Source organism: Rhinolophus ferrumequinum, chromosome 19 (assembly GCF_004115265.2).
Source record: "Rhinolophus ferrumequinum isolate MPI-CBG mRhiFer1 chromosome 19, mRhiFer1_v1.p, whole genome shotgun sequence".
Lineage (NCBI taxonomy): Eukaryota > Metazoa > Chordata > Mammalia > Chiroptera > Rhinolophidae > Rhinolophus > Rhinolophus ferrumequinum.
This window is the reverse complement of record NC_046302.1, coordinates 12,764,413-12,783,543: the sequence shown is the minus strand read 5'-3', so window position 1 is coordinate 12,783,543 and position 19,131 is coordinate 12,764,413. Positions and strand designations below refer to the sequence as shown.

At 37.9% G+C, this 19,131-nt stretch overlaps 1 pseudogene; it reads right to left on the bottom strand.

Moving 5' to 3' along the window:
• LOC117038694 (heme-binding protein 1-like) overlaps positions 1 to 18,554 on the bottom strand; it is a 103,419-nt pseudogene extending 84,865 nt beyond the window's left edge.
• Positions 18,555 to 19,131: the final 577 nt, after the last annotated feature.

Sequence of the window (19,131 nt, the reverse complement as noted above, 5' to 3'; positions counted from 1 at the left end):
ATGTGATGGACATCTGATATCATCTTGTTCATTAAATCAAAATGTTCCTATTGCTGATCATTATTTTGAGGCAGTGTTACCGAGCCTTGAAATAACCAAGACATTTCTAGTTATAGTACACAGACTATTCATTTTCAAAGACACAGTCACTAAAGAAATGTTTTAGGCACCTATTTTGTGCCCTGTATAATTAAGACCAAATAAAAAGAATAACACATTTTCTATGGTCGAAAAATGCGATCTAGTTTAGAAAACAGAACTAAAATATTAAATGATTTATGATCAGCATAAAGCAATATGCAATGAAGCAATTAGACTTTACAGTGATTCATGCTAAAGGAATTTAAAGGTAGTGTGTTCTAGAGTCTTTTCTTTGTTTGCTTTTTATTCTTAAAATTTTTAAATTACAGTTGACAGTCAATACTATACTTGTTTCAGGTGTACAGCATAGTGATTGGACATTTATATACCTTAAAGAGTGATCCCCTGAAAAGTCTTGCACCCACTTGACACCATGTATAGTTAATAGAATATTACTGACTATATTCCCTAAGGTGTACTTCATATCCACATGACTGTTTTGTACCTATCAATTTGTACTTCTTAATCTCTTCATCTTTTTCACCCTGCCACCCTTACACCCCTCCCATATGGCAACCATCAGTTTGTTCTCTGCATCTATAAATTTGTATCTCTCTTGCTAGTTTGTTTATTTTGGTTTTTTAGATTCTGCGTATAAGTGAAATCATATGGTCTTTCTCCAACCTATTTCACTTAGCACAATACCCTCTAGGTCCATCTATGTTGTTGCAAATGGTAAGACTTCATTCTTTTTTATGGACAAGAAATATTCCATTGCATATATATACCACTTCTTTATACATTTGTACTTTGATTAGAGCATTAAATCCATTTATATTTAAAATAATTATTGACAGGTATGTATTTATTACCATTTTATTAATTGTTTTCTGCTTGTTTTTGTAATACTTTGTTCCTTTCTTATTCTCTTGCTCTCTTTGCTTGTATGTTGGTAACTTTCTATAGTGTTGTATTTGGATTCCTTTTTCTTTATTTCTTGTATATCTCTTGCAGGTTTTTGGTTTGTGGTGATCATGTGCTTCATATATACCAAATTACGTTTATAGCAGTCTATTTTAAGTTTATAGTTGCTTAAGTTTGAACACATTCTAAAATCACTACAATTTTTCTCACCCCCCAGGTTTAAGTTTTTGTCCTTATTTTTTACGTCCTTTATGTGTTTGATTATGTGTATCCCTTAATTTACTGTTGTAATTACATATGATCTTCTTACTTTTGTCTTTTAACCTTTGTACTAGCTTTAGTGTTGGTTGATCCACTACTTTTGCTAAGTGTTTGCTTTTGTCAGTGAGAACTTTTTTCTTTGTGATATTTTCTTCTTCATATTTTTTTATTTTCTTCTTGTTCTTCTTCAAGAAGTCTCTTTAACATTTGTTGAAATACTGGTTTGGTGTTAATAAACTCCTTCAGCTTTTTCTTGTCTGGGAAGCTCTTTATATGTCCTTCAATTCTAAATGATAGCTTTGCTGGGTAAAGTAACATTGGTTCTCGGGCCTGCTTTTCATCACTTTGAATATTTCGTGCCAATCCCCGCTGGCCTGCAAAGTTTCTATTGAGAAATCAGCTGACAGTCTTATGGGAGCTCACATGTAGGTAACTAACTGCTTTTCTCTTGCTGCTTTTAAGATTCTCTCTTTGTCATTAACCTTTGGCATTTTAATTATGATGTGTCTAGGTCGGAGCCTCTTTAGGTTCATCTTGTTTGGGACTCTCTATGCTTCCGTGACTTTTATGTCTATTTCCTTCATAGGGTTAGGGAAGTTTACAGTCATTATTTCTTCAGATAGGTTTTCAATTCCTTGCTCTCTCTTCTTCTTCTTCTGGTACCTTTATGATGCAAATGTTGGTATGCTTGATGTTGTCCCAGAGGTCCCTTAAACTATCCTCAGTTTTGTTTTGTTTTTTGTTATTCTGTTTGGGTGTTTTCTGCTAACTTGTCTTCCAAATTGCTGATTCGATCCTCTGCTTCATCTAATCTGCTATTGATTCTATATATTGAATTCTTCATTTCAGTTATTTAATTCTTCATTTCTGACCAGTTCTTTTTTAATTTTTTAATCTCCTTTTTTATGTTTCCTAGCTTTTTGTTGAAGTTCTCACTAAGATAACCTATTTTTCCCCCAATGCATTAAGCATCCTTATAAACAGTGTTTTGAACTCTGCATATGGTAGATTGGTTGCCTCCATTTTATTTAGTTCTTTTTCTGAAGTTTTGTTTTGTTCTTTCATTTGGGACATGTTTCTTTGACCCCTCATTTTTGCTGCCTCGCTGTGTGAGTTTCTATGTATTGGTTAGATCTGCTACATCTCCCAAACTTGACATATTGTCCTTATGTAGTAGGTTTTCTGTGGAGCTAAGTGGCATAGTCTTCCTATTCATCTGAGTTGGATGTTCCAGTGGATTGTGTGTGCTCTTCTATTGTAGTTGATCCTTGATTGCTATAGACACATCAATGGGTGAGACTGACCCTCAGGCTGACTGGCTGTGAGGACTGCCCATGACTATAGCAGACAAGATACAGTGTGAATACTGACCCCACTGAATGGGATTTGCTTTTGCAGGGCTGTGGTGCCTGCCAAGTCCACCCTTTTTGGTGCTAATTGACTGATGCTGTAGTGTGGTTTGAAACCAGCCACCAGGTGGTTGGTTCTGGGGTCTATTGGGAGGGTCTCTGATTCAGGCCAAGTTCAGCCACTGCTTATGCCAGCCTGGGGCCACCTAGTAGGAGCTACAAGGTTATCTGCAGTTGGTAGCTGCCTGTGCTGAGTTGTTATACTGTGAACTAAGGCTGACTGCTGCTAGTTCTGGGCTTGGAGATGCTTAGCAAGAGGTACAGAGCATGCCAAAGCCAGCTGCTATTTGTTTGGTGTTTTTGGACCTTTGAGAGGTTTTAAGAAAGTCCCAGGTAGGCAACTAGTAAGCATTAGCCTCTGAAAGAGTTTTCAGCTGAACTCATGAATTGAGTGGGGCAGGGTCTAGGAGAATCACCAGTGGAACAAGAGAAGTGTTAGCCTGGTTAATAAAGACTGAGACTTGGAGCCCACATCCACCTACAGGCTGGATGTGTGTTTGGTGGGGGGGGGGGGGTGGCTCAACAAAGGTACAATGATGCCTGTCTGCAGTTTAGTACCAAGAGAGCTGCCCCTCCTGCCCTCATGCTGAAGCAAGACAATTCAGTTCCTCCACATATGTTCCTGACAGTTTTGAGCTGCTCTCTTTTTACTGGAGCTTGTGGAGAGCATTTGGGAGTGAGTGTTCAGGTCCTTTAAGACAATGCCTGATGAGTCCCTGATGATTTTTCTTAGCCAGCTGTCATGGGGACTCTTCTTACTGGCACTGGTGCTCTGAGTGGGGGAGCCCAGTGTGGGGCTGGGACCTGTCACTCCTCAGTGGGGACCTCCCTAGCCAAGATATCCCTCCCAATTTTAACTGCCACACATGGGTGTGGGACCAACCTGTTTCATGTTTCCCTTCCTTCGACCAGTCTTGATGTGGCTTCTTCTTTATATCCTTAGTTATAGGAGCTATATTCAGCTATTCTTCAGGTAGTTCTTAAGGGTGATTGTTCTATCATTTAGTTGTAATGTTGATGTTGTCATGGGAGGAGGCAAGCATGGCATTTACCTACTCTACCATCTTGACCCTGTTCTAGAGATTTTATGTTAAAACTCATGAAAGAGATTGTGCTAAGCTGGAGATTGGAAAGCAGAGAAGAATCCTATAAGAGGAGGGAAAGATGCCTCAGGCCAAAGAAGTGATGAGCAAAGGTGCAGAGGTTAAAAATGAATTGATTTGTGTCTACACGAGAAAGCAAGGAATAGACTAGAATGTTGGGTAATTGAAAATATTTCAAATCCAGAAAGAGTTCCATGTATTTATAGTAGGTGATGAAGCATCACTGAGGGTGTTTTTGTACATGTTTGTGTGCATGTGTTTCTGGAGAATGAAACGAAGGTGATGTTTAAGGAAGATCAGTCTTGTAGCCAGGTAGAATATGCAAGATGGATGTGCTGGAAGGAGAGACTTGAGTTCAGAGAATCCAGTTAAGAAAGCAGACACCTGCGCAGTAATAGAGGTATGATTGGTGGTGGGAACATGGACAAGGTTAGTATTGGTGGTATGCAATAGAGAGGAGATGCCTCTCTAATGTGAAAGAAGAACCAACAGTGCTTTTGAGAGTCTGAATTTTATCAATAAAAGATAAAAAAAACTCTTTTTTTATCAATAAAAGAGTTTACATCTTGAGTGATACAATAATAGTGTTATTTCTGACAGACATAGGAGCTAAATTGAGTGATTAAAAAAACTGTTCCTTTTCTTTTTAAAAACATTGAATTTGAAGAGCTCTCTTAACCTGGATTCTTCAGAAAACAACCTGATGCGATGATTAACATGCTGATGCATTATTTGCAGATACACACCCTGAGCAGTGAGGGTCAAGATACAGGGAAGTAAAATGAGGAAAGATGTGAAACATAGAGTGATGCTTCCCTGGACTGGCCACCGTTTCACAAGGATCCACAGATGGACTTCACAAAGAGAGACCCAGACAGTGGCCTTCCAAGAGAAACAGATCGTGGCTTACTGAGAGTTTCTCTCAGCTCACAGTACTTTCCATATAGTCTGGGAGGAAAAACTGTGCTTGAGTTTAATCTGTGATTGAGAGGAAGAGGGAAATCAATTTCCTTGGCTCCCTCAGACTCTTGTTTCTCATTAGTAAATATTCACTCCAAAGAGCATTTACTCCCTCATCATTTGGCCCTTAAGTAGGCACTTAGGATGCCAGAGCCATAACTGGAAGTATGGGATTTCATTCAAGATCTGACATGGTGTGGGGAGACAAAAATTGCAGGCATAAAGATGGTCAACGAGGAGTGACATCCAAAGGGAGGGACTGGCACTGCCCGGGAAAGTGACATGTGGCTGTGGTGTTGTTCTGGAAGTGGTTTGTACCTTTGCAAGGGAGAATACATCAGATGTCATATGAAACTCATACCTAGTATAAGAAATAACTCCTCTAAGTGGAATTAACTTGCAGAAAGTAGGATATATGGGATCAAAGCCTGGAATGAACCTTGTAACAAAAGGTACAAGGTCTGAGTTAATAATTTTCTCCTGCAAATTTGTAACTAAAAATTGAGAGAATAGGTAAACCCTTGAGAGAAAGAGCACACAAAGACAGGAGGGAAAAGACAAGAACCTAACACTGGAAATAGAGAAGCACAGGGAAAGTTAGGAAGAAGAGAAATATGACATGGTCACATTTAAAAAACAAAAAAGAAAAAAATGAAATCCAGGAGAGATTTATGCCCTTAAGCCAGGAGTTGGGAAAGTTTGGGAAGAATACGTATGGAACAATGTCCAATGCAGCAGAGTGGTCCAGAAGAATGAAAAGAGAATAAATGAAGTTGAACCTGGCAAGAGTTCCCTTGTGTTGTTAAATGAAACAAATAACATAATTTTTACTCCAAACCTAGATGTGGGACAAAATATTTCTCTGTGAGTCAAAGTCCCCAATGGGGACATTCCATGAGCTCATGGAAGCTTCAGCTTTGGATCCTTCCATCACAGATCTACAAGTTTAGATGGGCCAGTCTGCTGGTCTTCTGTGACTCAAGGTCCTGGTCAACCATAAGCCCAGATGTCCCTAGATGGAGTCAGTGTTCTTTGGGAAGCCAGGAAAGTTGGCAGTGAGGGTACCCAGTCAGAGAGCACACTAGTAGTTGCTGGGGAGCTCAGTGCAAGACAACCTGAGAATGTACTTAAAGTAGGAGTCCCTGGGTAGACCTAGGGAATACATAAAAATCAGAGTAAAGAAAGAAAATCTGGGCATTTTGAGGGGACTCTCAGGAGTGTCATCTATGGAGAGCCCTGAGAGATCAGTCCGGGGGGTGGGGGGGAGAGAGAGAGAGAGAGAGAGAGAGAGAGAGAGAGAGAGAGAGAGAGAGAGAGAGATCGTGGTGTGTATAGAAGGTAGAGCTGACATTAAGGTGAAGACCACGCTGGCATTAGTCATAGAGAAATGAACAGTATAGAATATTTGACTTTCAAAATAGACTACCTGGGCTAAAATCAAGCTCTACCACTTTCTGGCTATGACCATGGCAATTTACTTGGTCACTACAGGTCTCAATTCCCTCACTTTAAAAAGATTTAATAACAGAATATATCCTATAGGATATGGTGATTAAAAATGGGGGTTAAACCATAATGTGCTTAACAGAGTCCTAGCATATAATAAGACTGATTTCATGATGCCCTCACCCCACCTGATGCTCTTCTACCCTGAATAATGTTAATGCCATCCATTCAGCAATCCAGACTCCTAGAAATCATATTTGACACTTTCTCCCCGTCCCCCATATTCAAACCACTAATTTTATCAATTTTACCTTCAAAATATTTATCAAATCCATATACTCTGTGCATCTATATACTTACCATGCTAATCCAATTTGTTATTCTTCTTTGGCTATACAGTGAAAATGGCTCATTAATTACTCCCCCTGTACAACCCCTTTGTTTTTTCTCTAATCCATTATTAGATCCAGACATCCCCAGCAAAGGCATTTACGAGTGCCCAAGAAGCAATGTGTGCAACCCAAAGTCTGACTTCTGGGGCCTACAAAATAAGCCAGATTAAATCTTCTGTATGTTCAGCTCAAGACATGCCCTAAATCTCTGTGGCAAATAAACTGGTGTTTACTTCTGATGTGTAATTTTATCAATATCCAAGTAAACTCCAACATGACTATTCTAAACATCATGTATGCAAGTGCATTTCACAAATTAGAGCTTCAGCATTATATTGCACATTTTTTACAAATTCAATTTCTAATATACATCCTAGTGCTTTGTATTTCATTTGACTTAGTAAAATTATATAAAGAACATGTAATTAATTATTTTTCATCAAATCTCATTTAAATACCCCTAAATCCCCTCTTACTTTCCCCAGGGCATGGAAAAAATATCATTCTGTATGTGTGTCATGACTTGGATAATTTGGGAGAGCAGGGCTCTAATTGATAGTTAAATTAGCTTTAAACAAAGCAAATCTGACCATAAACTCATCTGCATAAAAGCATAATGGCTTCACAGCACATCTAGAATGAAGGTTAAGATACAGAACGGACTCCAGGCCTTGCCCATGCTTCTTTCTCTAGTTATCTTATCCTTGTACTCTTCTCACTCTTTGCACTCTACTTACGCTGACTTCTTTCATTTCCTTAAAAGCGTCATGCTCCCTTCAATCATAGACTTTGTGTATGCAGATCTCTCTCTGAAATGAGAATGTCTCACCCTCACCCTGCAACATCACCCAGTTAATTTCATTTCATCCTTTAGCTTACAGCTCAAGCACAACTTCCTCAAGGAAGCTGTGCACCCCTCACCCTTCCCAGTCCAACTGAAGATTTTTCAATGTACCTATATAATGTTATGGATATTTATGTTTCCCAGTATATCTCCAAAACCTAACATGGTATGTGTCATTTAACAGGAACTCAATCAGTAACTCTTCAAAAATAGATTGAGGGTGAAGTTTCAGCCAGTCCTGGGTCAAGCCTGAGGTTGTGAGCTGTGGCTATTTCGCCTGAACTCAGGTGTCCTGACTCCCACTGCACATAGTCCCACCAAGTGTTTGATGGTTCATTCTTAAAAACTGGCCAGGATGGAAGCCCTGTTTCCTTTGGCTTAACTTTGAGTATGTAAAGAGCAATGAAGGACTTTCCATAGAAAAGAGTTAATCATCACTAACTCTTCTAATATGAAAAAACTGACTCATTTTTGTGTTAACATCTTCTGTTCTTTGTCAAAATATGTTCACATTTTATATAAATGGTGCACATATATTTGTTTGCTGATTTTTTTTTTACTCAGAATATCACATCCTTTTTTCTTAAATCATTACATAGTATTTTCAGCTATCATTTTGTACAACTACAAAATTAGGTCTTTTAAAATACTTATTGAGTGGGCATGTGCCAAGCACCACAGAACCACCAGAAAATCAAAGCTTCATTAAATTTATATGAATAATGTTGAACAAATAAATGATATAGAAATGGATGAGAAAGGAAATGGGTCAAGAGGAGGTTTCATTTTTATCTATTTATTTTTTTATTTCAAGGAAAAGATACATACTTGTATGCTCATGCTCATAAGAGTGATGTGGTAGAAAGAGGAAAATTGATGTAGGAGAGAGAGTTTTGCTGGATACCCTGGGGTAAATGAGGGAAAGAATTTAGTGTACAGGGCAGGCAGAGGCAGAATATTTGGGACACACTGGAAGGTGTGTAGATGTGTTGGTTGGAGAGTGTGAGAGACATCCTCTAATTGTTTCAGTTTTCTTAATAACTGTAGAAAAGTAGAAAGCAAGGTGATCAGTGAAAAGTCAAATGTTGGAGCAGGTGATGAAAGTTTGAGGAAAAGAGAAGGTACAGAACAATGGTCTAGGCCAGTGAATTGGTCAGGGAAGTATTGTTTGAGTGTTGTGGGGATGAAAGGCCCCTTAGAAGTCTGTGATCATTAAGAATGACACCAGTCAAGATGGTTGTGATTTTTTTTCCTCCGACCATTTTTACTTACATAAATGAAGGTGTGAAGTTAGTTCAAAATTAGCTTTAACCAGCATTGTGGTTTTGACAAGTTAGGATTACATAGTGATAGAGGAACAAAGGAATTGGAATGGGTGGTTATTCAAGGGAGTAATTTAATGATGTTTATTTGTGACATACTGTTGTTCCCAGAGTGCTCACAGTCTGGTGAGAGAAAAGATAAGAAACAATTATGAGGCTAAAAAAAAAAAAATTCTAGAATGGAAAAATACATGAGAACACAAAGGAAGGATTCTATGTACCATATTTTATTAAATCATTGTAGAATATTGTTATTAATATCTATCAAAATAGATAATGTCACAACAGATACTTTGGTATATATAACACATTTTAAATAATATGTCTAGAAATAAGTCTGCATTGTTTAATCCTCTCACCTTATTGGCTTAACTAATGTTTGGGTTTATTTTTTTCCATACCTAAACATTTCAGAGGATCGAAAGAATGCTTAAAGATTTAGGATTTTTGTTTAGGCTTTTAATATAATTATCTTATTTATATAATAACTTTCTCTTATAGATCACAGAATTTTTCTAGGGATATTGGAGTCATACACAGATCTGAATCTGGAATTATCACTGAATTTGGCATTATCACTGCATGTGCTAATCAGTTTTGAAGATGAATTTCTTAATAAAAGATAGTTATCTCAGGAAGCATGGTATTCAATTTTGTGTTTTGTATTTTCTAAGTTCTCACTAATATATAATACAAATTGTGCCCTCATAATTTGTTAGAAATATATGTTCATAGCTGAACTCCACTTGGGAAAAGTACCAAATTCTCTAGCATACAGAAGACAAGGGGAGGTGATACATGTCTTATCCATATGGCCATATCCATGCAGGGTAATGATATAGGAATCTGGTGTCTGGTGTGTTCCTGGGATTCGTGGTCTCACATACTCGAAGAATGAGAACGCAGACCAGAGAGGCAAGGGTTAAGCAGTACAGTGTTATTGTAAAGCACAAGAGACTAAGCCCTCTGAAGAGAGGGGGGATCTGAAAATGGAATGCCCCCTTCCCCTCGCCCCCAACAGGGCTATGCTAGGAACTACAATGTCTGAGTCAGAGCTGATTGGTCTCCTTTACTTGGGCTGTTAACTTTGGCGGGCTCTGTAAGCTGATTGGCTTTGTTACAAGCTAAATGGTTCTTCCCCCCCTACACGTGAGGTGATAGTTTTGGTGGGCTGTACAGCTTGAATGGTTTTGATAGCTATTAAATTTATTTCCTCTGGCTTCGTATGGTCACCGCCTTAATCCCCTTCATTATGGCTATGTCCCTGACTGCCTATGGTTTTTCTATCTCAATAACATGTTATGCATATTTTGAATTACTATCTAGAGTTTAGTTACCAGTGGGAATTAATCAAAGTCTCTTACCAATTGATACCAGTTCAGCATTGTTTGTGTCTACTGCAATTTTACTGCAATCTTTTCACTATTGTGTGCTATAACCATATTTTAACTTAATGTTTCCAGTGTTAATTGCTGAAAAATATTTGGGGTGGTGCCAAAATGTCAGTTTTTTTTTTTAAACAACAAATGATTAAGTTGTCATTAAATTACTTACAATGTATCTTTGAATTACTTAAACTTTCTGTTTTATCTCTTCTGACATGTAAATACCTGAGGAGATGGCTCCAGGTTTCCTGGCACCTTGGGGGCTTTAGACTTTCATTGGAGCTATAAGCTTTTGGCTCTCTCAGGGAAATAAGAAAAGTGCAGTGTCTTTTTAGATAGAGTAGTTAACTAGAAAAATGGCTGCATAACTCTTCTCAGGATATGGGAAGAGTAAAACGTTTCTAGGGGACAGGAAAACAGATGTTGTGTCTGCTCACTCACAGGCCATAAAAGAGTTCACGAGTCAGGTAGAAATATAGAAGGAAGATTTATTAAAGTAAGAGAAGGGTCACCTGGGCAGTGTATACTGGAACTACTGCCGACTACTGGGTCTGAGTCTTTGTTTGGTCTCAAGTTTTGTATTTTGGGGGTGGGGGAAGGTGTTGTTAAGCTGGTTATCACAACCTTTGCAAATGTTATATAGATTTAAGTTGCAGCAAGAAGTGGATCCCATACAGATGCAAAACCTCTCCCAAGTCATGGGACCAGCACTGGGCTGAAGTAAATAGAAACATTGAAACTGGTATAATGTATTGGAAGCAGAACCATTAAAGGAAGAAAGAAAAGAAAGCTTTCAAAAAACCCCAAGCAAAATTACACTTATTAATTTGGATTATACCAGAGATCCAAATCTCAAAATAGAAGATTTAGAGCCACCATTACAATCCCCTGTCTCATCAACAAACATTACTTATCTTTCTATTATATGCATGTCTACGTCTCAGGAGTTTTTTTACAGGAGCACTGAGAAATTCGGGGAAACTTTATTTCCCCACATTATATAGCCTGTAGTAAAGTTGTTTGATAAGAATTAAAAAAAATGAACTATTGATTCATGTAACTGTTATGCAGGGAGTAAAAACAGGGCCACAGGGAGAGAAGGGGGAAGAAAAGGAGGAGGATGTGAGGGGAGACAAAGAAAAGAAAGGAGATGAGCTCATTCTTAAGAAATAGTGCAGCTGCAGCTAATTGTGATGGATTATGACACTATTAGCATTGCAGGCAGGGAAAAATCTCTACCCCCTGTGTCACTGATGTAGGTGATATTGGATCTGCTAGCAGTTTCTGAGTGTGGGCCGGGATCGTGTCTCGTGAAGCCCAAGAATGGAAACACCGACCAGGAGAGGCAAAGAGCTTTAAAAAGAGGATAGTTTATTAGAGGCAGGAGAAGAGGTTGCAGCTCCCGAGCGGGAGGGGTTCCCGAATGGGGGGTTGGTTGCCCCATGACAGAGGCAAAAGTTTTTACTTTTATACCTTCCCTTGCCTGCTTGGAGAAGGGGAGCTGTTTTGAAGAAGGGAACTGTTTGAAGACGGGAACTGGCGCCTCCTAATGAAATTCGTCTACCAGGTTGGTTCTGCTTGTCCATCCTAAAGGAATTAGCAAAGTAACCCACTCTTATCTATGAGATCTGCTCCATTTCTCAGGCCAAAAGGAATTTTATGATTAACCTCAAGGCCTTGTTACATTTTGTCCTGGAGCAAAGAAGTGATTTCAAAACCTGAAGTTTTAGGATATGGCTGCCTTATTCCACCAGGGACCTCCCTGTCTACCTAGGGATATGCTAACTCTCCTGTATCATCACCATGATAGTTCCAACAAGGGCCAAATAAAAACAAGAGAATCCCACCTCTTGATGGGAAGGCATCGTCAGCTAGGACAGCAGGGATTTGTCCTGGGAATGGCTGTGATGCCACCCTTAAAACTTGAATATTTTGTGCCCTCATTCAAATAAAATCCTAAGCCTCTTTGTTCTTCAGCACAGTTGCCCTCCTCCTAGTTTTCTCTCTCCCATATTTTGGGAATATACTTCTTCACTTTAACAAATCCCTTGCTTACTTCGCTTTGTTCGCGTGACTAATTTGTTACATCCTGGAATTCCTTTCTGCTATGCTTTTTTCTTTTCCTGGCATCACAACAACATTATGAATGTTGATGAATCTCCAAAATATTTTGTTGTATAAAAGAAGCCATACACACTAGAGTACATACTGTATAATTCCATATACAGATAAAGTTCAAAAACGGGCAAAATTAAACTACTGTGATGAAAGTCAGAACGATGTTTGTCCTATAGAGAGGTGGGGATAAATTGTAAGGGGCACAAGGGGACTTTCTTTGGGCATGACACTGTTCTAAATCTTGATTCAAGTGGTAGTTACAGAGGTATACACAGTTAATAGAACTCAATAAAACTGTATACTTAAATCTGACATTTCTCTGTTTGTAAATTTGTCTCAATTTAAAAAGTATTCTGAACATATATTCTTACTTTGCGTGCTGACTACATTAAAATCTTTGGTGTCTAAGTAAAATACTCTCCTCTATTAATTCTTCATTCTTAAAATGAACAACAACAAAAAGTCCAACAACAAAAGGATGTTGAATCCTTTCTCTATCTCTACCTGCTGTACAGCTCCTCAGCAAGCATGAATGCTGCTGCCTGTAAGACAGACCAACATGAACTCTATTTTATAGAGTGAAACTGCCCAAAGTGATACAATAATAAAACCAGGACTGTGCTCCTGAAATGCTGATTTCTAAATCAGTCTCGCTATTTTTGACACAAACTTTCCTGCTAAGTAAAAACTATTGTCATGGTGATAAAGTGGAAGGGACAGAATAATATCTCATACACTGAAGATGTCACCAAGGAAATAGGATGACTAGTGACTAGGAAATATATGACAAATGGCTGAAAAACTAATGAAACTAGAACACCATCTACAAAATGTCAACCATAGAACTAGAGTTTTAGAAGCCTCAGTGGAAAAAAACTTCAGAGAATATTTCAACAAATAGGTACTAAAATAGTAGCAATATATCCTATGGATTACTCACAGAGAAAAATATAGCTTGTTTATTATCTATTTTTGAAGTTTATCCATTTTAAAATTTAACATTTCCTGCAAATATATTTGTTTCCTGTTGTTGTTGTAACAAATATCATAAACTTAGAGCCTTACAGTAATAGAAACTTATCATCTTATAGTTCTATAGTTCAGAAGTCTGATATGAGTCTCATTGGCTTAGTCAAATGGTCACATGGCTGTGTTCCTTTCTGAAGTCTCCAGAGAATTGCCTGTTCTATATTCTAGAGGGCACCTCCATTTTTGGGCATGCGGCACCCTTCTTCCATCTTCAAAGCCAGAGCCAGCAACAGAAGGTCAAGCCCTCTCACTCAGCCATCTCTTTGGTCTTTGCAGCTAGAAAAGTCCTTAACTTTTAAAAATAAAATTTATTTATTTATTTTTTTCCAGACAGTTAGCATTCAATATGTCAATGAAAAATTATCTAGCCTAAGAGAAAGCCTGTAAGAGTTTATTTGAGCCAAACTGATGACAATTGCCAGGAAGCAAAATCTCAATGGGTTGAGAAAATGCACCAGAATATGGTGATATATTACAATCAAAAGAGGAGGGTTACATGAAATCCACTGGTGTTCAATGAAGGGGATGGGACAAAGCAAAGAAGGGAATCTCTGGGATTGGATGAAAACTACACTGGAGAGACAGATGCTTCTTTTACATTGGTGAGTACAGGATAATGAAAAGTTAGCATTTTACAGCACATAGAGATGTTAATAAGAGGACAAGAACACCAATGAGAGATTCTGTCATTTCCTGCTCTGGTGTGGTGGGTTGTGCTCTGGGGGGTTCAGGAAAAGGGATTACTCTGACATTCCAAGAGTATGTTATATTAGATTCAAAATACACAGTAGGCAGGCTCACTTAAGGTAAAATTGACCTTTGTCAAGGAAGTTGTAGGCCAAGGATGTGACTACCAGCCATGACCCACTTTTCATTAGGAATTTTTATGTTCAGACCATCCTATGTAGTTAATTTAGGTATCTGAGTTTGTACGGCCTGCCATGCAGGCTTCCCCTTGAGCTTGTTAGGTTTTGTATGTGGCTCCTTTTTCGTCCAAAAATATTATTTTATATTAGTTTCAGGTGTACAGCATAGTGGTTAGGCATTTATATAATTTAAGCAGTGATCCCCTTGGTTAGTCTAGTAACCACCTGGCACTATACATAGTTGTTGCAACATTACTGACTATATTCTCTATGCTGTACTTTACATTCCCAGGACTATTTTATAACTATCAATTTGTATTTCTTAATTCCTTCACCTTTTTCTCCCAGCTTCCCATCCTCCCTACCCCCTGATAACTATCAGTTTGTTCTCTGTATCTATGAGTCTTTTTCTATTTTGTTTTTTTGGTTTTGTTGTTGTTGCTGTTCTTTAGATTCCACACATAAATGAGATCATATGGTATTTGTCTTTCTCATACAGATGGCCAATAGACACATGAAAAATGCTCAACATCACTAATCATTAGAGAAATGCAAATTAAAGCCACAATGAAATATTACCTCACACCTGTCAGGGTGGCTATCATCAATAAATCAACAAATAACAAGTGTTGGCGAGGATGTGGAGAAAAGGGAATATTTACATATGCTGTTGGGATTACAAATTGGTGCAGCCACTATGGAAAATGGTCTGGAGACTCCTCAAAAAATTAAAAATAGAACTACCTTGTGATTTAGCAATTCTACTTCTGGGTATTTGTCTGAAGAAATCCAAAACAGTAATTTGAAAAGATATATGCACCTCTGTGTTCATTGCAGCACTATTTACAATAGCCAAGATATGGAAGCAACCCAATTGCCCATCAACAAGTAACTAGATAAAGAAGAAGTGGTCATATGTGCTATGGAATATTACTTGGTCATAAAAAGGAATGAAATTTTACCATTTGTTACAACATGGATGGACCTAGAAGGTATTATGCTAAGCGAAAAAATCCTTCACTTTTAAACATTTGTGATTTGATTGAGCTCCCCTGGATTATACAAGATAATCACCCCTTTCAAAGTTCTTCACCTGAATCACATCTGCAAAATCCCTTTTCTTATGCAAAGTAACATATTTACAGGTTCTGAGGATCAGAGCATGGACAGCACTGGGGATATTATTTTTGCCTACCACAGTAGTTACCAAATTGTTCTTCACAGAAAGGGTGATGACACTCAAATGGCTTATTAAAGAATGAGTAAACTGCCAAGATGGAGGCACTACTTTTACACTTTCAGCTAAAACAACAACAAAAGACAAAATATATGGTTTTTAGGCAAATATATGGATACTAGGCATCACAGGGCAGAGATTCCTGAGAGTGAGAAAATAATGTGAGCGTTGAGATTTCCCCAGCTTACGTCTTGGAGACAGTTTCCAGCTTGCAGCTGCTGGAAGGAAAACTCAGGGAAGTCCAGAGATATCCCTCAGTTGAGAAGAAGGAGTTGTGAGTGGAGAATCCAGGGCTACTATACATCACAGAAATTACCAGAAAGGAGAGAGTCACATAAAGACAGAGTTCCAAAGATGTACAGAGAATTCTAAGGAATCATTAGCTGAGCACTAATTAGCACATGTGTGTGTCTACCTGAGGCCATGGAAGAAGCCACCCAAAAGAAATAGAGAAAATAATTTCTAAAACACATACAGAGCTAAGAATAGTTTAAAACACTACCATCTATAGTAGCACCCCAAATATTAAATACTTAGGGACAAGTCTAATACTGTGATAAAAGATGTGCAATATCTGTACAATGAAAACTGTAAAACACCACTGAAAGAAATTAAAGAATACCTAAATAAATAGAGAGATATACCATATCCATGAATCTGAAGATTCAATATTTTTAAGAAGTTGCTTCGTCCCCAAATGACCTATACATGTAATACAATCCCAAGGAAAATCCCAGCAGTACCTTTTTGGTAGACATTGACAATATGATTCCAAAATTTATACAGAAATGCAAAAGACCTAAGATAACCAAAATAAACATTGAAAAAAAAAGACTGAAGTTGGAGGACTTATATGACATTATTATAAGACTTAATATAAAGCTATTGTAATCAAGACATTGTGGTACTCACATAAAGATAGATAAATAAAAAAATGGAACAGAACAGATAGTCCAGAAATATGCTGACACAGAGACAGTCTGATTTTTCACAAAGGTGGAATTAAATAGGAAATGATTATCATCTTTTCAACAAATGGTGCTACAACAATTGAACTGTCATATGCAATAAAATGAAGCTTGTATCTCACCTAAAAACACCTACAAAAATTAATTCAAAATCAATCATAGACTGTAATGTAAGAGATAAAACTATGAAACTTCTAGAAGAAAACATATGATAACATCCTAATGACCTTAGGTTTGGCAAAGATTTCTTAGTACAAAAGAAATGAAGTTTAAAAGAAAATAAATAAATAAATTATATTTCACCATGAGTAAAAAAGGTTTTTTTAAAAGTACTGTTAAGAAAATGAAAAAGTAGAAATATACACCCCCATGTTTGTTGCATTATTACTTACAGTAGTCAAGACATGGAAGGAAGCAACTTGAGTTGTCCATCGATGGATGAATGAATAAAGAAAATGTGATGTGTGTGTGTGTGTGTGTGTGTGTGTGTGTGTGTGTATTTATTAAAGAAGAAAATTTACCAAATGCAAAGTAGAAAGAAGAGATTAATCTTTAATGATGGACACAAATTTAACTAACTCAAGGCTAACTTAAACTTTCTGACTTTGGTCTCCATATCTTTAAATTTAGGATCATAATACTAACAAAGAAGGTCTATTTAGAGACTAACTATGCTAATGACATTGCAAGTTAACTGAAAACTTAGTTCAGGATACACACAAACACATTTTTCTATAAATAAATATGTATAATTGAGGGCTTTATAAAGGATATTATTTAGCCATAACAATTAGTTAACCATGTTGCCTTTGTGGCAACATGGATGGACCTTGAGGGCATTATGCAAAGTGAAATAAGTCAGACAGAGAAAGATGAATACTATATTATCTCATTTACATGTGGAGTCTAAAACAAACAAACAAAAAAAAACAAAAAAATAAGCTCACCAAGCTGCATACCCACCAACAGTGTATGAGAGTTCCTTTTTCTCCACAGACTCTCCAATACTTGTTATTATTTGTCTTGTTGATGACAGCCATTATAACTTGTATGAGGTGATATCTCATTGTGGTTTTTATTTGTATTTCTCTGATGATTAGTGATGTTGAGCATTTTTTCATATGACTATTGGCAATTTGTATGTCCTCTTTGGAGAAATGTCTATTCAGTTCCTCTGCCCATTTTCTAATTGGATTGTTTATTTTTTGTTGCTGTTGAGTTTCATGAGTTCCTTATATATTTTGAATATTAGCCCCTTATCAGCAGCATTGTTTGCAAAAATCTACTCCCATTTGGTTGGTTGCCTCTTTGTTTTGTTGATGGTTTCTTTTGCTGTGCAGAAGCTTTTTAGTTTGATATAGTCACATTCATTTATTTTAACTTTTACTTCCCTTGCTTTTGAGATCAAATTCATAAAACATTATTTGAACCCAAGGTCCATAAGTTGAGTATATATGTTTTCTTCTATGCAGTTTATTGTTTCAGATCTTATGTTTAGGTCTTTGATCCATTTTGAGTTCATTTTGGCACACAATGACAGATAGCAGTCTAGTTTCATTCTTTTGCACATGGCTTTCAATTCTCCCAGCACCATTTATTGAAGAGGCTGTCTTTTCTCTATTGTATGTTTTTGGCTTCTTTGTCAAAAATTATCTGTCCATATTTATGTGGGTTTATTTCTAGATTTGCAGTTCTATTTCATTGGTCTATGTGTCTGTTTTTCTACAATACCATACTGTTTTGATTATTGTTGCACTAAGAATGGAATTACCATATAACCAAGCAATCCCGCTCCTGAGTATCTATCAAAAAAACCTGAAAACATTTATCCATAAAGATATATGTGCTCCAATGTGTATTGCAGCTTCATTTATAGTGGCTAAGACATAGAAATAACTAGTGTCCTTTGACAGATGATTGGATAAAGAAGATGTGGTATATATACACAATGGAATACCACTTTGCCATAAGAAAAGATGAAATACTGCCATTTCATAAAAAACCAGCAAGGACTCTGTCTGTTCGTCCTGGTGAGATGGAAGGTGGCTGCAAACCCAGATATCCTCTTACAGGGACCACACAAAGACTCATCACTTACAAACCCTCACCTGGTCTCCGGTGGAAAAGCAGCATCTTGAAAGGCACCAGAGACATACAGGGAATGACTTAGTTGGGTGGCCTCAAGGCGCAGCCTGGAGGGACCAGCCATTGTCCCTGTGTGGAGCCTGCCTCACATGTAGCCTACAGGAGGGTGCTATCTTTCTTATGTTGAACCCTTACACAAAGGGCCAAATCTAAGACTGCATTGGTTTGATTAAATCAGTGCATGTACACCACCTTGGTGATGCCATGGGTCCCCACCCCGCAAGCCAGTATTGCATCGCCACAGGCACTCTTGGCTACTGAGTGATTGGCCCTACCCCATAAGCTGCAGAAGCCTTTTACAGCAGTGGACAGCCTGTGGTAGCATGGCAACTTTTGGTGGTGAGCTATGGTCTACACCTTGCAATGCAGCCTCCTCGTGGGCAGTTCTAGGGGACCTGCAGGCCTGAGGCGAGTGGTGGCTGGCTGTGGTGATCTTAGGGCATTTTTGCAAAGTGGTCACAGTCGGCACAAGTGCAAGAACTGAAACTGCATTAACTTTGTAAAAGCTACCACCAACACCCTGGAACATCCTGGAACCTCACCCCACCTATCTAGGGCTACATTGCTGGGCACACTCTTGGCTACTGAGCTGCAGGCCCTACCCCATGAGCTGAAGAAGGCTTTAAAGGAGCAAATGGCCT